The sequence below is a fragment of the Pundamilia nyererei genome, unplaced genomic scaffold, assembly GCF_000239375.1.
Source record: "Pundamilia nyererei isolate P.nyererei 1_Seehausen unplaced genomic scaffold, PunNye1.0 scaffold00101, whole genome shotgun sequence".
Lineage (NCBI taxonomy): Eukaryota > Metazoa > Chordata > Actinopteri > Cichliformes > Cichlidae > Pundamilia > Pundamilia nyererei.
In genome coordinates, this window is record NW_005187502.1 from 293921 (window position 1) to 316991 (window position 23071).

Genomic DNA, 23071 nt, shown 5'->3' on the forward strand with positions numbered 1-23071 from the left:
AATTCAAAATCAGTTGGCACATTTGCAACTGCGTGCTTGCGAGTGGATGCTTGGACAGTCTAAAGGCACACTGCGGGACTTCTTTAACCTTTCTTCTTCTCAATGCTGAATTTGTCAGACAAATCATCTGCTGATTATACATTTTTTGTTGATATACAGCAAATCTTGCGAGCATCAGTGTTAACTTTCCTGATGAAATTTTATCATCATCAGTCATTTAAGTCTTTTTTTATAACCCTTATGAGAAAATTTGACATTTTCTTAAATATCTTAAGACAAATCAGTTGTAATGAAAATTATCAGCATTGAACTTGCTGCATCAGATGTTTACTGCTGCCTCCAGTACTAAGCACTCCATCCATGGTAGCTCTAGCCACCCTATTCTATAGTGTGTCATATTGTAAAGATAGCTTTAGTTTTGGCAGATACAGGCCAATTTCAATTAGAGGAATTATCAAAAAGACAAAATTGCAGCATAGTGTGCATAAACCTAAACTGACCCATTTTAGTTTTGTTTTTAGCATGTGGAGAAAACAGAGGTAAACCCTCCAGGGTCCCTGCTGCCTTCAGTGTTAACCTCTCTATCCTCAGCAAGCTTCAAAACATCCACTACATGTGACTGACACACGTCTCAGTCAGTGGAGAGCCAGGAAAGTGTGTTTCTGTGTGTAGCAGCACACACACACCCACACCGATCCATCTCAGCCCCTCACTGTTGAGCGTTGAGAGCCAGACACTCTGCTATCTCTATTAAGCTGGTATCCCTGAAGAGCCCTTTGCCAAACCTGGAGCGCAGCTGATCCCCGAAGACCATCAATCTGAGCAGAACTGCTGCTGAAGCTCAGGCCGGGTAGTGCTACAAGTCTCCTCATATTTCCCCACCTTTTCCTCAGAAGTGAGGTGCAGACAGTAATAACACAGTGTATGAACAGTTGCATGTAATTTGCCCGTTTACCCATATTCAGTTTGTGCACTTGGATGCAAACATTTTTTGTGGCTAGCAGGTAGACGTGCAGTTGTTAAAAATCTGTTTGAAAGATGATGTATGCATATTATTTGCATAGCTCAAGTAGTTTCTCATGAGAATATACAGTGAACAAAAGAGCATTTGCTTTCAAATATGGTAAATCAGGCTAAAATGATGCCTTCATACGGCCACTAGGTGATAGCAAAGCCCCATAGCTTGGGTTACTATGAAGAGTTTCCAGTGCACCACCTCCAATATCAATAAAAGTCAATTATATTGAGAAAAATATCCTGAAATGCCACATTATTATCTTACTAACAGCAGTGATTAGAGAATGTAGTCAAGCTTATTTATAACATCTGGACAAAAATAGCGTAGGCCGCATAGAAACATGTAGGCAATGTGAGTTTAGGTTTACCATGCACTGCATTCCTCACTAAGAGGAGCAAATAAGGACAAAAATACAGTTGGTCAAAGCCTACTGGGGGAAATTACTCTTCTAAATTCCCTCAAAATGTGAATCACTACCTTTTCTTGCCAAAAACTACACATCCCCTCAGCCTGCTCCTTTCTCTCAAACCATCTGTGGAAAATTGAGTTACTTGCCATTTGGAGGAGTGACACACAAGGCCAGCGTATCACATGTTGCATGGACAGTGCCTTTTTATGACAGATGAGAGGAGAAAATCTGGACACGGGGGCAGCTGTCACTGGTGTGATTGAACATGTTATGGTCTGGACTGATCCTAGATAAGCACTGGGTGTGCACCACTTAGGGACTAGGCCACATATACATGGGAAATAAGCTACTTTGGAATTGACAGTGAAGCTTTAACGTGGAGCAGTGCCTTTGGGGTTATTTTGATCTTGTTTATGCATAAAACTTAAGCCCATGATCTATGTTTAGCTGTTGTCAGCACAGGAGTTATCATGGGATTCATTGTGAATTAAGTTTTTAAGATCCCTTGTCCTATAGCCTTATGTCTTATGTATGGTGCACTTTATACATAAGAAAAAAAACTTAGCCGAGAGTTAAATAAGATGTAGTCTATTCATATTTGGTCCATCCATCCATTTTCCTCCGCTTATTCAGGGCTGGATCAGGGGTGCAGCAGCCTAAGGAGAGAAGCCCAGACCTCCCTCTCCTTGGCCACCTCCTCGAGCTTGTCTGAGGGAACACCAAGCATGGTGGAGGGGTCTGTGTGTCCCAGGGATCCCAGGAGTTATGTTTGATGACATTTAATCAAAACCACAATCTTTCCCTTGCTTGTGTGCTTCTGTTGCGTACACCTAACCACAGACTTGAATCAGGAATGTGGCATTTCATTCCTGCTCTTCATACACCCACAAACCACCCTGACCATCAGGATGTGACTCTGGAGTGCCACATAAATGTCATGCTTCATTATCCGTTGGTTTCAGGAGTAATTCAAGAAGCTAACTCACAAAACAGAAGTAATATATATAACTAATCTTTCCAGGAGGAGGGCTGTAACAGAAGAGGGAACACACTCAACGCTTCTGGCAAATCTTAAAAATAAAAAAGTTGTAGAGAATTTTCTCCTGTTTTGTCCAAGCGTATTAGTGAGGTTGGCCGAGGATGCTGAGGGAAATGTCAGTGTTCTAGTTTATCCCATTTATCTCTGAAGATGCTCCCTCTCCCAAATAGGAAAAACAGTCATACCTAATCTGTTAGAGGAACACATTAGTATACACTGTAAGGTTAATAAACTCGTTAAACAACCGAGCATATTCTGGATGATGGCCCTGAAGGTGACGCTCTAAAGACGCACGGCAGCGATCCATAAAATGTGTTTTTTACATCCCATTTTTATATCATCCAAAGCAATTCTCCAAACTCTAACATGGACAGGCAGCCAGTGTAGTGAGGATAAAATGGGAGTAATATGCTCCCTTCTCCATTTACCAATTAAAGCTGTTTTTGCACCAGCTGAAGACGTGATACCAAGTTACTAGCAAGCCAAATGAGTTACTGTAATCCAGCCAAGTTGTAACAAAAGCATGGATTACTGTTCTGAAATCATCTTTTGACAACATAGGCTTTCACTACTGATTTCACTACTGCCCTCACTTCACTGTCAAACCTAAAATCACTATCCATTTTAAAGACCAAAGTGGTGACAGTGGGATTTCCATACTGTGTTAGATGGCCCATGTCCATGGGAAAAGACCCATCAGCGACACCCAAAAGATAGAACCTATGTCTTATTTTCATTAAAGTTAAAAAAAATTAAGAGCCAAGCAAGCTTTCACTTCCTCAAGACATTCGTTTAGTGCTTGAATGGAGAAGTAATTTTTCTTTTTTAGGGGCATATAAACCTGCGTATCATCTGCAATTTTGTGTCTTCTAAAAATAGAGCCAAGGGGCAGGAGATATAGAGAGAAAAGCAGAGGTCCAAGTATTGATCCCTGTGGTATCCCACATGGGACTCGAGCTGAGAAGGATCCTAAAATCTGAAAGACTGACACAAAACGTTCTTTTAGCCAGATAAGACCTAAACCACTGCAGAACAGTACCACGAATGCCTACACAGTGTTCTAAGCGAGATAGTAAAAGATTGTGATCCACGATGTCAAAGGCAGCTGTTAAGTCTAGGAGAACCAAGATCACATGATCTCCTACATCTGCAACCCGGAGGATGTCATTAACAACCTTAGACAACGCAGATTCTGTGCTATGCAGAGATTTAAAACCAGACTGAAAATTCCAGAGGATATTATTTTCATCTAAAAGGGTTTTCAGCTGACTATAAGCAACCCTTTCCTGAATCCCGACCAAAGAGGTGCAGAGTGCAAAGTTAGCATTATCCAAAGACCCACAAAAATGGTACATACTCGGGAGATATAAAAGTCTGAAGAGCAGAATTGTCATTCAAATCTAAAATAACGAAATCATGAAGACTGTTACTGGTCATGACTTAAAGAACCAAATCCAGAATTCTACTTCTACTGTGTTTGCACATTTTAAGCAAATTTTAAGAAAATGTAGGAGTATGTGATAAAAAAGCATTCAGCCACTTCAGGTGGCTAAACCTGAGGAGGTGGAGCAGAAGATTGATTCAACACCTGGTTGATCCAGTCTGCATGCTGAAGTATACTTGGACTAGATCGTGAACCGAAAGTTGCTCTGTGACGCAATCATTACAGTGTGAATGTTAGATAGAGTGAATGTTGGGTGTGACTGGGTGACTGAGTGTTCAAGTAGAGAAGAGCACTAAGCACTAAATAAGAATCAGTCCATTTACCGTTTGCCAGATAACACACCTGGCGCAGTGTAGTCGACACCAATTACACTACATAATAGTGCACAAGCTTTGGGCGAATAGCAGGAGGATGCACCAACTGGTCGTCCCAGAAGATTATGGATGAAAGTAGACATTAACACGTAGCAGTACCGATATTAAAGATTAGCAATATGATTACATAAACAAAGACAGAGCTGGTGAACTCCAAAAACCCATCCATCACTTTCACTTTGAGTCCTCGTGCAATCAATCACAGGCCACCGTAATAGAGCACAGGCTGTGGATATGGGATGATGCTATCCATCACTATGAGGGTAATGTGACACCCATAATGTCTGCACACGGGCTGAGGGGAATTGAATCAAATGAAGTGCTCTGCTCTTTGAAGTAACACCTTCGACAGGATAATGATGATGAAGATGAGGTGTTATTCAGGCTTGCTGTCCGATGTCCTAAACTTTGAAGAGAAAAGAATAACTTAGCCTTACATTAAGTCTTGCACAGAAGGATATGCTGCTGGAACAATCCCTGCAGCCTAATGTGTGTTCTGAGCTGAGTAAACACGGTGAAATGCTCCATAGTTTCCCGTAATGCCAAACAGAAGGGATGGATGGTAACCTTGCCCTGTTTTAAACCCAAGGCTACTTTCCCTCGGCCCACAGAACACTCTTGACAGGCCTAGGTGGTATTTTATTATTTCAGTTCATTCTGTTTATTCTCACTCTATAATTACTCCCTACATGTCATTTAACTTTGCCTTTTTTTCTTTTCTTTTTTTTCAAATTACATGTCTGACCCTCTCTCAGGGATAGGATTTCCCTTGCCATGTATTTTAATGTACTCTATTTTAAACCCTCTCTGTTATTATTTTTCAGTTTGGGTTGTTCCTTTAATCATTGTCCTATGATCTAGCTTTTGGTATTTTGTCTGGAACTGAAAGCTAAAATGTTGAAAATATTTCATAAAGTTAAAGCAAGGGCTGCAGTTAGGCTGTCCTGAATCTGCTCAAGACAGTCGAGGGCCATATTTGTGTGTGTGTGTGTGTGTGTGTGTGTGTGGTTTTTTTAAAAATTGTATTTAGGTTGAAAAAGCTGTATGGCATAATGCAGATGGTCAGCTGCCATCCCATGACAGCATCAGATGCGATTACTGCTCTGTGATTTGCCTCACACTTTTAGAAATGGTCCTAAAACCAAACCAGCAAAAAACAAAACAAAACAAGGAAAAAGAGAAAAAAAGAAAAAGAAACGACTTCCATTGTGAGTACACACAATCTAATTGTGGGGCTAGCAGAGATGTCATTTCCAAGAGAGTTCCTCCTCTAATTTTAAACCAAAACATCATATTATTGGACTGATGCCTGTCTAAAAGAGAGGGGAGAGAAAGGACAGGAGCAGCGGGCCTTTCAGGACTTTTGTTTACGTGAGCGTTACAGGCACATTTCCCACAAATGTGGACAGGAGTTCTTTGTAAACAGGACTCAAGCGAAGCTGCTGTTTGTCTGCCAATCTAAATACAACAAGGGGCCCGCGGTAAGCTTCACCGCCATCTCTAATTCTGGCTTTGGCTTTGGCAAAGAGCGGGTCCGTGGTTCGAGGCCACACTGTTGCACGCAGCCAGTGAGCCAGGTGCTGTTCCTTAACTGGTGAAAGCTATGAACCGCATGCACACTTTACACCACACACAGACACATAGATGAACGCGTGCAGACTTTGATAATCATGCGTTTTTTAGCAATATGGCGTCCACACCACGCACCATCGGGAAAGTTTGAATTTGGTTGTTGTAGGCAGTGTGAGCTGCTGTTTTTTTGTCTCATAAGTTTAAAATACACTTAAAACAGAGAAGTGGTCTTGACACACGCCTCACCGGGTTTGTGTCCATCCTAGCGGACCTATTAAAGTGTTATTCTCTGGCTTCTCGTTTAGCTTTAGCGTGCCAGGAAGGAAATGAGCTCTTCATGACATCAGACTGGATCGCTGCTGATTATAATTGTCTGCATGGTAGTTGAACATGGACACGCTGCTTTGTCGACTGTTTAATAATTCAAATCTGCACATGTGCTGCTCTGTGCTCAGCGATTAAATAATCTCATGGTGATGATGATTACTGGAACAGCAGATTTTGCCAGTATTGACCTCACGATGGCGGTTGTCATAATAAACACTAGGGGGAGCCAAGCCATAGCAAGAAATCACAGCAAGCCCCATTTAGAAATCTCTAAATGCAAGTTGCATTCCCAAGTGAAGTAAACCCACCAAAGGGACAGTTTTTGTTCTTGTTTCTTGTTAGAGACGCCACTGATGTGTGACTTGTCCTTGTTCGTCTGTACTTGCTCTTAACACAGTCTTGTTGTTAGAGTTGAAGGTAAACTTGTGTAATGGAGGCACTATTCATTAAACCCATGGAGCGAACTAGGGACAGGCTAATGAGAAAGGCGCCTCTGACAGACCGAGGCCGGCTGTGTAATAATTGGCCGAGGCAAAAAAGGGTCACAGAAGAACAAGGAGTTAAAATGGACAGAAGCTCTTAGGCTTCCAGCTTTTACCCACTTAGCCGTATTTCACTGTGTTTTCCACAGATTTTTTGGTTGAGTGGCCACAAATAAATTGATACAAATCCATAATCCAGATTCAGACTTAAACTTGTCTCTCCCTTCCTGCTTTTCCTCACAGGAGTGTGTTGAGTACTGAGCCGAGCCTGAATAACTGAGGAGCTTAAGCTAAGCAAGCATGTGAGGGAAATGGTACTGAATAGTACATCCCAAAATTGGGGCTCTAATTTGAAGTGTACAGAGCTGCAGTCTAAGTTAACAATAAATTGAGTCTCTTTAGGTTAGAAGGAGTAGGTCTGAATGGCATCTTCAAACAGACAAGTTTGTCAGTTTCCAGTTCAGAAAGTTCCAACTCTGCGTGCCTGTTATTATGAAACATTTAAAAGAGAATTTAATGCAATGCACAGGATGCCTCACACAATTCACTTTCCCAGGCTCCCGCCCTCTGCTGCTCCTGAAGGGACTTATTAAAATCCATATTTTTCCATCGGACCATGTAAAAGATTCAAGAAACAGAGTGCACCTGTGGCTGCTGATTGTTATGGGTCACATTTGGCTAGCTGCAAAGAGAAAAAACATCAGATTTCACATCATGACTCCATCTGAACCCGGTCTTTTTTAAAGCGTTGACAAAACATCCTTCTGTACATGCAACTTTCATGGCTTTCTCATTTGGCTTCTGACATTTATTACAGCTGCCAAGAGCTACCAAAACCTCACACGGATTCTTGAGATGAGTAACATCTGCGAGTGCTGACAAACGATATTGCATGTAGCAACTGGTGCATTATAGTGGCAAAAAGACTGCATGTAAATGCAATGCTGGAATTTACACTGGATCATAAGAACATACATGCGGATGCTGGGGTGGTGGAAGGGTTGAAACAGCAGGCAGCAACAGAGGACAGCAGCACTAACATGTCACAGGGAGAAATGGGAGTTGGGAGTTTAAATAGATCACCAGACTGCCAGGGTGTATCTGATGTATGTCACAGCTTGCTTTTGAAGTAACTAGCTGGCTACCATGTATAACATATGCCACTACTATCACTCAATCTTTGGAATAAATAAAATACTGTATACTGGCACTATACGTAAATGTTAGCAACTAAAACGAGCTCGTTTTTTCCAAGCTCAGTTCTGTTTGTTTTTAACTTCATTATTTCAGCTCATGTTTTATCTAGAGAAGCCTTGATTTTAACACTGGGGCCACTGGCATCTTGGTTTTGTAGAGATAGAAGTAAAACAAATATCTTAACACGAGGCTACTGTGCTATGTTAGCAACTAAGACGAGCTAGCTTGGTTGGAATGTCTCACAGATACGTGCTAATCAGTTTGAGATAAGATTCAAGTAAAATACACACCAAAAACATTAAAAATGTTTCATGCAGGCACCCAGCTGTTTATCAAAAAACCTGTACTGTTGTATAAGGGGTTTTAATTTTAGCTAGTTTTAATCTTAGCTAAGGGTAAATTAGCTACAAGCTTTTTTTGGTCTTTTGTTTTCTGCACTATTCAGTGAACATAGCAGCCTGAATTGGTGATTTTTTTCCAGGTCCACTTTTGGTACTTTGGTGTCCTGCAGGTTTTAGATTTGTCCTTGATTCAACACAGCTGATTTAAATGGCTGAATTTGCTACTCAACATGTCTTGAAGTTCTCCAGAGGCCTGGCAATTAACGAATCATTTGATTCAGGAGTGTTGACCCAGGGTAATATCGAAAACCTGCAGGACACCGGCCCTTGAGGCCTGGAGTTGGACACCCCTGCGCTAGAACCTTCTGCTTGGCCCAACTGTTGGAAAAACAGGTAAAAAAAAGTTTTAAAAAAACAGATGAGTTATAGTTATAGTGCAGTACAAGTAGAAATTAGAAGTGTGCAGTTGTTTCAACTAAGATACTTACGTTTAAAACTGCATGCTAATATCATACATCAAACCGGCCAAATTTGGTCAGTTTCTCAATAAAACTGACAAAACGAATGCTGTCATTTAAATAACAGGCCTGACAGCTTTGGCACTGCTTTGTTATCATGATCCTGCTCTTCTGGCTTTTTGGTTTTTAAAAAAAATGTTTTACATCACTTGTGTCAAACATACAGGACACTCATTCCATGAACAATACCTTAAGTCTGCCTCTCCATTGTCTCTCACTCTTTTCTCTCCCCCCACATGTCACTGTGGAGAAAACAGGCGCGGGACAGGCCCGGCAGCTGATGATGAAATATGACCCTGGTGATTTGTGGATTGTCTGCTGTTAAAGATGTTAGAGATATACAGTCCTCTGTAGTTGGAAGCCACAATAAGCGGGCGGTATTCCTTCTTCACCCCCGCACTGGATAACTTCCCTTCTGTGATACACAGAAGCTTAGGTTACTGTCAAGGGGAGGCAAGCATTTCATTTTTACAGTGGTGGAGTAATGTAGATTGTAACCCCATGTTGTCATATTTTAGGCAACAGTCTGCAGCTGCAGTCCAGCTTCACTGAGTTTTTTTGAACTTGTTGTTTGGGTGGCATTAGCTAACATGTTAGCCAAAGTGAACTTACAAGGTTGTGATCTTGTAATGAACAGAAATCAAGAACAAACATGTTGCCAAAATTATAAAAAGTATACTATAAGAGGCAGATCCCAAGGTGCTTAAAAATGCAGCTTTCTTGTCATATGTGCCAATTGTATCATTTTAAATTACATATTCAGATATTCAGGCATCATCTTTACCTCAGTATTTTATATTCAACCTCTTGCCTGCTGCCAAAACATTTAGCATACAAGCATACTGTAATTTCATTATAATTATGAGCTAAAGGCTAGTGGAAAATCATGAGCTTTTCAAACAGAAAGTGACCGATACTGATGGCAAACTTAAATTCCTCACTGATTACCTGTTCCAAGTTCATGTTTTAATTTGTAAGGAGACGGAAAATAATGTCTGTTATCCACGTAGATCTTTGGTCATTTGTTATTCATTCATTTAGCCCTGACACTGGAGTCGCTGAGGTGGAACGAGCGAAACAAGGAAAGGCTTGTGCGTGCATTTCAAACCAGACTTGACCTGAGCTGAGATGGCAGAGAATTGGCAGATGAATTTCTCCGCTTCGCTCCATTTGCTGCATTTTTACTCTATTCTCTGACTCTGTGTCATTCCAGGTGATGTAAACTGGCATGTTTCCTGCCGCTTTACAAAAACTGGGCAGCGTGTTGTTGGATATCAGAAGACAGTGACTTCATACGTTTCAGGGAAACTGTTATGGTGTCACTCTTTCCAGTACTACATCTTCTTTCGATTTTTTTTTTTTTTTGCAGTTAAATTAAGGGCATGATAAAACACGTAAATCTTGTAGAAAGCAAAAATATTTGCTCTGAACCTACCGAAGATCAAGTGAATCAGCTCAGTGATAATCACAGTATGCTTCATAAATTGCATCAATTAAAGTGTGCCTGTTAATTGTTATTTTTTATGAATGAATCAATCAAACCACTAAACATCCAAATAAGTTACTACAAAGTACTGGTCAGTAAACCTCTCTTGAACACTACTGTATCTATGTTCAGTACATTCCAAAAAGTCTACGCTGAAGCCTTTGAAGTTATCGTTAAGCTGCCCTGAATTTGCCTTGTCTGCTTCTATTTGAGAATTTCTGCATTTCCTACAAAGTTTTTTGACAACCAGTGTTTGCCGGCGAGTCATAGAAAACCTCATGGCACAACTGCATTCTGTTCAAAAAAATTTTTTGTACAGAATGCAGTTGGCTCAAAGGATGAAAGCACAATTAGTATGTTAGTCAAACAACAAAATTGATCAGGCTGAAGAAACTGGGTGCAAAAAAGCTGTATTGCCTAAAGGAGAAATGCTAATGATGTTGGTGGTTATTATTTTTACTCTAACGCCACATGCAAGTCAGATTCTCCGTTTTGCTAGAGAAGTGTTTCCACCTCTATGGTTGGAATTATCAGCAGTATTCATACTGCAGTTGTGTTGCAAATACATTTTGATACAAACACAACTGAAAGTGATGTTTAGATACACCTGCTGACACGGCTTCTTAATCCATCTATGCATCTAGGCATGTAGACTTGGTCAAGTTGACCTGCTGAAGTTATGTAAAGCAAGATAACATTCCAAAGCTCAAATCATCTTAAACTGGTTTCTTAAACATGTTACTTTACTCAAAGGTCCTCCACAGTGACCAGGTCTTAATTCAACAGAGCACCTTTGGATGCTATTGATATCAACCGCATGATGCTATCATGTCAATATGGACCACAACCTCTGAGCACGTTTCAAGCACCTTGTTGAATTCATGCTACTAAGGTTTTTACCAGGGCAGCTTTGAAGGTAAAAATGGGTCCAGACTATCTGAATAAGAAAGAAGGGCATGTGCAAAAAGGGGTGTAGCTATTGCAGTATACAGTGTGTTAGGTGGATGAGTTGTACAGGGAGATGGCCACAGGCAGGAGTGATTCCCTGCAGGGTATGCCTAATAAAGTGGTCAGTGTATGTATGCCACCAATGTACTTTATTCTTATTAAATATTCAGTTGTAGCCATTACTAAGCATATGTTGTACACAGGAGCCTACTAACCGCTTCAGATAAAGCAAAATACAAGCTATGACGTGTCATATAAAGAGTACAGTAATGCACCAAACACGCACTGCCAGTTGGTGATCTGTTTAAGCTATAAATTTCCCATCTCTCCCTCTGACACGTCTGTGCTGCTGTTTGCTTTTGCTGTGTGCTGTTTCAACCCCTCCACCACCCCAGCATCCACACGTAGGCTCCTGGGGGATGACTATTTATCATTCTCTAATGTGTATATGTAACATAATTGCCTGGAGCTTGGAGCCTATGCCTGAATAACCACATTCTGCTCCTGTAATTTCAAACATGACTTGTCTGACAAAATTATGGTTAAGTTTAGGCACTTGGTGAAGCACCCAGTAATTGTTTGCAATTTTGTCTGCACAACCTCCAAGGCAGATTTTATGTAAGCAGAGATGAAGAGCAGCCAATCAGACAACCTGAGATTGTGACAACACTTGGAACAGACACGCTTTGCTGCTACAAAACGTGAAAGCATGCAAACGCTAACATGAAAATAATCACAGGAAGTGTTTACACAGACATTACTATCACATTTAAATGTATATACATATTAGCCACCTAGCTTAATTGATTCTGTTGATTAAAGACCCTTAAAATGTTCTTTGCTCACTACCGACTCCGTGGCTTTAAATATATTAGGGTTGTCCAAATTCATAGGCTGCATCCTCCTGAGGCCGCACTTGTAGACCGATTACATCACAGTGACGCGAGGAAGGCTGTCCAAACTCGTAGACTCCTCCAAATGCAGCCGACAAATACATTCTCCTTTTTCCCAGATCTGAAGGATGGGTCGGGTGTATCTTTCGTGGCCCACCATATCCCAGAATTCATAGCGCGGCCCAGGCAGGTCCAGTTTCTAACAATGGCGGCTGCTACTTAGTTTTAATATTACTGTTATTACTCTTTCTGTGTCACAAAAGTTTTAAGATATTTTCATGTGAGAATGTAGCTGTGTGAACTTCAAATATCTGCTTGGTTTATCAAGACATCGCATATTTGCAAAAGTGCTCTGATGTTTTCGGAGACATCTGTGACCCACCAGCTCGATAGCTATCCGGAGCGAGAACAGCTAACTCCGCTTCGCTACTCAGGTTAAACATGATATATAGGTCACTTAGATCACTTAAAAATGTTATTGTTTGGCTTATAAATAACCGATTTATAAAGTAAATCGGTTTGGCTGAGATTAAAGTTATAGTTTTCACACAGCTGAATAAACGTCAAACGGAAAACTGATTAAACAGCTGGTGACACAAAACTGAAGACTAGATCATCCTATTTCACAGCCACTCACTTCTGGCCTACCCGACCTTCGGAGGACCCAGCTCACATAGACCACGAAGGCCGGGTCCTCAGGAAGATGCAGCCTCTGAATTTGGACAGTAATGCAACTTCTGCATGCGTGTGCATTAGCTTTGCCTCTCCAACACTTAAAATTGACCAGCGTGTCTGTGTTTTGTCACGATACTTGGTTGAATCAAAAGAAAGTACAGAAAAAGTAACTAAAGGAGTTTGTTTCAGACAGGATGAAATGAAATAAGCTACTCTATAGATTAGATACAGAGCTGATAAATACGTCTACTTTAAATATACTTAACCACAACTTAATCTCTGGATGTTCCATTTTCCTTTGCATCTCTTCAAGTGGCTAAAACGTGCATAAAAATGTAATGATTAGGCTGGTGCAGGCTACAGAAAGTTGTGTAATAGGCTTAGTCTTGTGAGAAGGTCTTTGTTTAACTTGCTATGCACTCAAAAGGTCCTAAGGGTGCATTTTTTCCCCTTTAAGGTATCGAGTTGCATCCTCTGTTCCCCGGATCCATGCTGCAGCTGTCTGTCTGAAAAACATCCTTAATTGTCTTCTCCTTCTCACATACAATGTCGTCTAGACTGCAGGTTAGTTTTGGATAATGACAGGGTCTTACCTGGAACTTGCGCCCTCATCATACACCGTATAGTTTTCTTAACTTGTGATAAATCAGCCTTGCTCTACTTGAAGCAGAGGGGAATTATAGAGAAGCATGAATACTTAATTCAATCCTTCCTCAGCAGAGGTAGCAAAGTAATGAGGCAACTTCCATGTACTTGCACTAATAATGCCTGTGTTTCTTATCGGTGTGACTGCTGTTTATGTCAGCAAGCTGTGAGGCACAGACCAGCGCTGGTTTGTACAACGCTGGCACAGCGGAGGAACCCTGGGATTTGTTTTCTTCGGCGACTGCAATAGTTAGAGTGGGGAGAATGCTGATTTAAATTCGCACAGCAAAGAGGATGTATGAGTGTCAGGTCTCAGCATGGAGTCTAAAACAAGTGGAAAAACTGATCACAGGCAAGTTACTGCACACTAGATAATTGCATCTGCATTCCCCGTTCAATTACCAGCTTGTGTATCTGCAGACCATACCGTCCCCAAGTGTGAGTCAACAATATGGAAATTGTGCGATCACCTTAATCATACAAAACAGTGTCTGCAATTATTCCTTAAGAAAATAGGCAGGAAATGGACCGTGGCCTCCCGCCACTCCTGCACGACCAAGACGTCAGCTCCACTGGAGGAAGCCGGGACTTTAATTGCAGGCAGGTCTGTGTTTACTTAGCAGTGACAGCGGCAGCCACTGAACCTGTGTTTATTTTCGACTTTGGATGACTTTAGCGGAGAATAAATCATCCCCCGTGCCGCCGCATCATAAAAAACCTTTCGTGGGGAGATGTCGAGTTGAAAGGGACCTGCGTCCTGTAGAAAAGTAAACTCTTTATGCACCTTTTTGAAGAGTGATACATTAGGCCCTTTTTGCTGCCGCATTAGCACATAATTGGCCCCCAGTCTTTTCAAAATGCAGAATATCCACCTTCGTGCATTAATTGTGGACACTCTGCAATCTCAAAACGATCGGCGCCGTGCTATCTTCCACTTAGCGCCTCATTATACGCTGGAAATCCCAGTGATGGCCCATTACGGAGAGTCAAAGAGAGTGCTGGCCAGAGAGAGACTGCAGTTACCATGAGGACCACTGTATCGCTGGCCCTCTGTGTCCTACAGAAGGGGTACTCGTGGGACTCGCTCGCAATGTGAAGTGTTCCCAGGGGTTACACGGGATAGCCGAAAGGGGAAATGTAATAACTCGGTGACGAGGACAGGCTGCCAATTACAGTCAGCTCAGCATAGAGGAGCAGGATCAGATAGATTGAAAATGGTGGCATTTCTAGACTCCCCTGGGAAAGCCCTCCATCAGTGAGCTGCCAGCCCACTAGAAATATGAGCAGCAATGTGGGAATCCAAACAATGTTATAATTGCGAGTGATAACAGCGAGTAAAAGAATACATACAAGCACGATTATCAGTTGTGCTGTTGTTTCAAGATTAAATATACGCTCATGCTGGGGAGCTCCTCTTATTCTTGGCATTTTAATTGCACTTACGGTTTGGGTTGTCCCTGTGACTATTTCTTCCAGTAACATAAACGGAATGAGTGACCCATACAGACTCGACATTCCTCACGCTACAGATAAGCAGCTTAACATGAGACAAACCAAACAAGCTTAGCGCAGCTTATAAATACTTTTGTTCATATTACCTGGTTCTTGAATTTTTTTCAGGGAAAAGTAACACTTTGTTTTTCATCACACAATATGTAACATATGTAACCCAGGTGCTACAGCCATGAAGAAATGACACCCTCTGTCAGCTCTTAGGTTTTACATATCAGCACAAAAGGAGAAAAACATACACATTGAATCATTTTCTACAATTTTTCTATATTATATATCAAATATTCTACATATAACAGGACATTTTGAAAAAAAAAATTTTTAATGTCTTAAAATGAGGTAAACACAACCTTAGATGAACAGCACATGTCATTATCCTGTCATAATTTATTAATGAACGGTTAAGCCACAATAATGGCAGTGTATGAAAAGGTAAGTGTTTCCCAAGGTTTGGTAGCTTGAAGTAATCACTTCCTGTATGCCTTAACAGAATTTTGGCCGCCCTTCTTAACAACGTTGCTTTAGTTCATTGAGGTTTGCATTTTTCTCTCTAACATGATACACAGGTGCTCATTATGATTATGATTATGATCAATTAATCAAGTGTAAACAATCACCAGCAACTGGCTGTTGTTTACCCTCTTAATTCCTATGGGAACAGCTTTTTCCACACAGTGCTTCTACATTGTGGCTTAATAGTTATTAAATACGCCATATGATGCAATATGTCCATCCATCCATTCGCTTCCGCTTATCCTTTTCAGGGTCGCGGGGGGCCCTGGAGCCTATCCCAGCTGTCATAGGGCGAGAGGCAGGGTACACCCTGGACAGGTCGCCAGTCTGTCGCAGGGCCAACACACAGGGACAGACAACCATTCGCACTCACATTCATTCGCACATTCACACCTAGTGACAATTTGGATTATCCAATTAACCTATCCCCACAAGCTGCATGTCTTTGGACGGTGGGAGGAAGCCGGAATACCCGGAGGGAACCCACGCAATATGTCATGTTTTGTTATTAATCCAAGATTGTGGTTACTTAATTTTAAGGCCAGATTTTTTTTTGTTATGTGTTGTGTAGTTTCACCATGACTGTATTCTTTCCAGATCTAAGCACTGATAATATTTCTGTATTTGAAATGTTGCTCATTGCATTCAGCTTGTCAGACATTAGGTAGTTTAAATATAAGGCAACCTACGTATTACCTGAGGGGCGAACAAAAAAGAGCATTAGTTATATGTTAAAATGTGAAATTATTAATTAGGTTGCATCAGTTGTTTTATTTACAAATTGAGCATCTAAAGACGTTGTGAGTCACAGAAACACAAACTAAATGCTTCACTGCAACAAAGTACTGTAAATGGAACCAATCAGAAGGCCCTACAATAGCATGCAGCTCAGTAATAACCTAAAGAGGTGGGTTATATACTGGACAAGCTGCCAGTCTATCACAGGTTAAATGTTTTAAAAGAGCTTGAGTTTTCCAGCTCCACCTAAAGTTCTCCTGTGCGGTGATGAGTATATTTTTGTCCAATGGCAACGTGCTCACTGACAAAGTGAGTCAGTGCCAGGATATCCTGATGACCGTCTGCAGCAGCAGATTCTTTGGGAGGCCCACTCTGAGGATTAGGAGGCACTGCGGTCTGAACCTGAGACCTCTGCTGTTTGTTTATCTCTTCCTGATTTGGGTCACTGTGACTTAGTACTGTACTGTTGTGACAACATCCCATTTTTCCATTTGAATCTGTTCACACAACTATTATATGTGTGTGCGTGTGTGTGTGTGTGTGTGTGTGTGTGTGTGTGTGTGTGTGTGTGTGTGTGTGTGTGTGTGTGTGAGGGTGTGGAGAGTTAAGAGAGACAGGCAGATAGAGTGCACAAAAATGTTAGTCGTGTGCATTTTGTCCTATGTATGCGTGCAGAAAAGGAGCTAATCTTGAATCCTATTCATCAAATTTTCTCTTACTTTTTATTGTGGGGTTTTTTTTGTTTTGTTTTTTTCAAACAAACTAGGAGACATTCCTTTTTTTGCCACAGCCTAAATTGTTGGCTGTTCATTACTGCCACACTACCGTGGACAAAGCAGTGCCCGTTATAGTCAGCTCAAACAATATTTCAGAAACGGTTGCTCGTTCACAACTAATTAACTCCTCGGTGCAGTGCAGAGGAGTGCAGAGCAGAACAGTTCTAACTGCCACGGTTTGGAGTAAACAAGACCCCGACGGGAAAAAGGGTCTTGTCTTGGCCGGCCGGCTGGCCCATTTTAATAAATCGATGCACTAATCATTGAGTGCCCTGGCTGCGCTTCCAGTCCCTCTCCCTTTGAGGTTAATTTAATTAGGTTCCAATGCTGACAAGCCCCTGACTCGCACAGAGAAGTGCAAGGTGTAATTGATTTTTTTTCTCCCCCTGATATTTTCTTGCTTTTAGTTGGAGACGACGAACAGGGTGAAGGGAATTTAATGACAAAAACAGTCAACAAAGAGCTCATTTCTGTGGCTTAGGGAAAGTTTTAGTTTATGATACAGCCGAGGTCTAATGAAGGAAGATTAATCCTTTGCAAATGGCGTGAGTGTATTTACAAGGCCCTGCTCTGTATAGATTTTTGTGTGTTTGCCCTGATTTAGAAGTGCATTGTTAAAAAGTTAAAAGACATAAAACTCTGTCTGTATGATAAAATGTATACAGCAGTTTCACATGATGTTTGTCCCCATCAGGCTGCTATAACAAGTAATGATTGTGCGTAGCCAGGGATTTATAATTTTTATGATGATAATGATGCTTTCTGATTGTTAAACCACCACAAATCTATGAATAACTGGCGAGTTATATGCGCAAATTTCAAATGCACTGTCAAATTTCTCTGCTACAGTTTAGAAACTGTTTCTTGTATAACACTAATAGTAAAACAAAATTACTACAGTTTTCTACATAGATAAGCCAGTTGGTGTAAAGCAGTGGTCCTCAAAGTGTGTGGCGCGCTCCATTGGTGGGGCGCAAGTTACCTGGCAGTCATGCAAAACTAATGTTTAACATCGGAATCACTTTTACGACGGAACAAAGAAATTTGCGTCAGTCAAGTTAATAATATTTGCATCCACTGAAAAGCTGCAGCTGCGTGTTTAAGGCGACAGCCGCAATAAAGAAGTGTACTGAAAAGTGCAAACATTTGGTCGGGTCTGTCGGGTTTGTCAGACAGTGGTGCCGAAACCCAGGATTGGAGCACGAGAGACCCGATAGCATGTTAGGCTACAGCCTACATACATCAACAACAACAACAGGACCTAGTTCATTCTGTTTTAAGCCGGCGAGGCGTGATTGGTGCATCCGCCTCCCCTGCAGCCACGCCGCAGACCACGCCCCGCCACAGCTCTGCAGTCAAAAACAAGCTCACTGCAGCCACTAAGAGTGAACAGTATTAAACTCACTAATATTTTTCATCTCTGTTCACAAGTTTCTGGATTTCTTTTTTTTTTTTTTTTATAAGAAGAAGCGGTGCAGACTAATGAAGCAGTCTAGTGACAAAAGTGACAAATAGTTGTTTGAAATAAACGCTTGATCAAATAAGAATTACTGAAGGAGACATTTTGAAGAAAACAGATGTCAACAAAGTTAGCAAAAACAAAACAGGTAACAGCTGATGGAAAGCTGCACACACAGGCGCCATCTTGGAACTCGACCGTTGTGAAGGATTCAGTGTGAATGAGTTTATTATCTAAATAAAGTTGCTGCTAGGCTTTTCTCTCATTGTTTTGTTTAGATGGGGCATGAAAATATTTCTTCCTGCCATGTGGGGAATGATGTAACAAGTTTGAGAACCACTGGTTCGGCTTAGTTCATGCAGCTTTGCCTCTAGTCTTGTTAGCACACTTTTGCTTGTACTAAAAGCATGAGTCCTTTAGCACATACTTAGCCATTACAAGAATGTTAAATGGCTAACCCTGCTTCAGGGTCTACTACTGTAAGTAAAAAAAAAAAGCTCATATTTTTTAGTAGTTTATTGGCTACAAACATTTTTAAAAATCTGTGCATGAAAACTGGTCGTCTTTAAGAAATGAGAACTGCCCTCTTGCACTTATCAATCGTTGCTTCAAAAGTAAAAAGAATTCGATTTTAAACCCACAGCTTTAAAGATCAACTACAACATTCATGTTCTGTGGGGGCAGAGTGAGAAAAAGTCTATATTTCAAACAAATCAGAAACTGACTTTTACTTTCAGTATTGGTGATCTCTTGACAATACAGATGATAATGTGTGAGGTAAGCATGAGGGCTTTATCCAGATCAGTTCCATTCAAACTTTTCATTAAGCCAGTAAACAGCAATTTTATTTTGGGGGTGAAAACTACCATCATCTAGATTAAAAACATCAAGAGACTCACAAAACAAGAAAAAATAATGGAAATGAAAATTACCTACAAATGTAAGTTGTGCCGCTGCTTCTTCCAAGTTGTTAAAGTGCAGCTATGCGCTGCGGTTTGCAATATCCCACAGTTGTGAAGAAGAAATTGTGCGCCTGGTTTAAAAGGTTTGTATTGTTACATTTGACTGGATCACCAACGTCTAAAGAGGGAAACATGAGGCTGAGAATATTCTACATATTTGTTCCATTTAGAAGAGATGTTGCAGAGTTCCTGTAAATCCTGTTTTGCTGGTGTGGTTGTACCTCAAACTGTGAAGTTGATGTTCATAGTTTATAAATATTACATTGACAGCAGTAATAAATACTCTAATGACAGGCATAGCAACCGGAGCTGTTAAATGTTCATTTATGAACTGTTGAGCAGATACATATATTGTTGTGTTTGGAGTTCTGTACACCTGGACGATCAGACTGCAAGCAGGGATCGACTAAAGCTGTAGCAAGATGAACCTCCACTAATATCTTTAGTGGCCCCTTGAGTTTAATAGTGCAATCAGCTTTCACCTACTTAAATCTGTCAAGCAGAATCAGAGCTCTCCTCTTTCTTCAGCTTTACTCTGACTGCACACCCCTCAAAATTTTGTTCTGAGCTGAAAAAAAGTACAGAGTCTACAGTCCCTCCTGGACATGTTTGCCTGTATGTGCACACTCACACACAGGCAAACTGAAGTGTGGAAGGCTCCAGCATATCCTCAGGCCTGTGGAGCACTGATCTGGACAAATCCCTGGAAGCCACAGCCTGAGCTCAGGGAAAGTCTTCCTAATGCCAACTCTTGAATTCATGCTGCATTATCTCATTCTATCATCAGGACTATTTTCAGGTAGCCAGGAAATCCGTGAGCTCACAATACAATGAAGAATTCTACATATTTCACTTGAAATCTTGTATTCACATGCCGACAATTCCTGAACGCTTAAGTTTTTTCTTCTTCCCTGTCCCAGATGCGTACAGCTGGGTGGAATGCGCCTCTGTGCCACGCCAAAATCACTGTTTGTCCTCTAAAATAACTCCACGCTTGGACTGCGAGGTGTGCGGTGCAGCCGCAGCGCCGAGGGAACATGTGTCCAGCCTGTCAGCGTAAACAGTTGTTCAGTTATGCGAGCAGCAACACACTCTCCAACCTTTCCTCCCCCCAACCCGACAAAAAACAGAAGAATGAATGTCAAGAAGTGGTTCTGGCTCTTTTTCACTTTATCTCCTGCTTCAAGCCAGAATGAATAACTCCTGACCCAGCCAGGTTTGTGTACAGTATAATGTGCTAGTCCCAAAGCATTTCTGGAGTGTTAAAGGGCACAAGCTACATGTACTTGTAAGATTTGTATCTGCTGATGCTGATCAGGTTGTGTTGAAATCCTTGGGTCAAGGCTGCACTCATTGTACATTGGTTATTTCATGTCAGAGAGCCTCTCCAAACCTTTAAACTCATCATTTATTTAAGAGTTTCTTGTTTGCCTTGTCAAGCTGCGGCCTTGCTTGTGGTGCCAGCGTGTGCCCCAGTCTACATTTTTGCATCTCACAAGGCTAACCTGTATTAATATTTCAAATCAGGGAAGCAAACAGGCCCCAGTCCATCTCTTGATTGGCAGTTGAGGTGATGCAGCATTGAGAGATTATTGATGCATTGTTATGGGGTTAGGTTTGGGCTGCTGGAAAATAAAAAATGAAATCAAAGCAGCAAACAGTTGCCCATCTATTTTACAGAGTTTAATTGAATAATTCTTACTTGGGCTGCGAAGCTTCAGGCTGATTCCAAGTGGCACAGATGTCCCATGAATAAAACATTTACTCTGTGGGCAAATATTAGCACTTGCAGTTATGATTATTTTCTTGTTAGCGTTTGGCAGTGTCAAACGTTCGTCTTTGGTGTTGCAGTGCGATTGTGATTATAATTGGTCACGTCGAAAACAAACAAGCTGCGACACATGACTTAAACAGGCGAGATAGAGTCAATCCATTAAGATTTGCATGTTATTTTTAAAAAGATTATCTTTGTCTATTCCTCATCTGGATCACACTCACAGCCAGTGATGTTGTCTAATCACTTCCACATCAGTCTGTGGTAATTCTACCCACTTGAGCTGCGTCTCTGCAGGCAGGAGCAGAAACGAGACGCCAGAACGAGTGTGTGAGCGTCTGAGATTTTGGATAGGTTGCAACAACTTTAGTCCATTCACTTAATCCTAGCTACCAACGCAATCTATAATTTCTGTCAGGTTGAGTAGTCTCGCATATCAAGTTGAGCTGGCAGAGATGTGGCTTGGCATCGTAATGCTGTCAAAACCTAACCGTCCTGTCACAGCCTGCACGTTAGACAGAATAGAGTTATCAGAGCTTTCTGTCATAACAATGTTAAAGAAAGAGGAGATCCTGCACTTCCTGTTACTGTCCTGGCTGTAATAACCTCCTAGCTATGATGATGATATTACAGCGCTGCAGAAGAAATGTGCAAGATTCAGTAACGATTGGACAATATGTTTGAAAACAGCGTTAAGAATAATTTACACCAACAAAAAAACGATGACACCAGCAGCTTATCATGCAAACATACAGCTGAATTGTATGTAACCCTGGCTAAGTCCTGATAACCAGCTCAGTATATTTAATTCTGTAGACTGAGTTTAACAGAAAGGGGAACTCCAACAGTTAAAACAGCTACACGTTAAAATCGACATGTTTATGTTCTTTTTTTTAAGTATAATTCATTTATGCTTCTTTCTCTTCCTAACTATGCACCAATCTTGTCGGCATCTCTGAAAATTCTTATCATGCGGATGTTTGTTTTTCTCTCAGTGGACCAGTTGATGAACAATGACTGCTGTCTCCCTCTCTAACTAGGTGGTCCCGCCTTATGACAAAGTTTGTATATTGTGCTTTCCAAGAGGCCATGAGAAATGACATCCCTGCAGAGGATGCCTCCTGTGACAGCATGTCACAGGAGGCATCCTCTGTGATGAGTGACACTGTTAACATGTTGGATGATGACCTAAAAGAAAACCACACAGGTTTTAAGGGTATTTAACCTTTGTAGAAATCAAAATGATTTTTAAGGTTTATTCTACCTAGTTATTTCACATTGAAGCAATGGTTGATAAGGCGTGTTTTCAACATATAAGTGAAAATATTTAATGACAAGGGATTCATTCAGTGTTTTGCTTTAACAGTTGTACCTTGGTGGCTCTAGCCACTATAGTATACATAATTTCACATGCTTGTTACAATATAGAAAATAGCTGATGATTTGAATGATTTTTTTTTTTAATTTCTAATGAGTAAACCTGTTACATAAGAGATGACAGTGTTGCTCAGTTTGTCCTGTTTCTCCCTACTTGGTGTCTGACCTTCTTTCCTGTGCATCTTTGCTGATTTGATGAAAGCCCACATGTTTTTAGAGCTTTCTTTACGTATATGTTCCTTTTCTTTCCCTTCTGGCTTAGACGGAACACCTTCTGCCTGGTGTTGCAGGGTCCTGATTACTGCAGGTCTGTATTCCAGAGGGTGGTGGGATAAACACAACTGAGTATCATACAAAAATTACAACACTACTCAGTGACAACAATACCAATGAAGCCTTAAAATGAGACCCCACAAGCAACTACAAAAAGAAAGTCACCAGTTGCCTACAACAAGTTGAAACGCCACTGACTGCCCTACACACCACCATACCACCTTGTATATACAGGGAGTGCAGAATTATTAGGCAAGTTGTATTTTTGAGGAATAATTTTATTATTGAACAACAACCATGTTCTCAATGAACCCAAAAA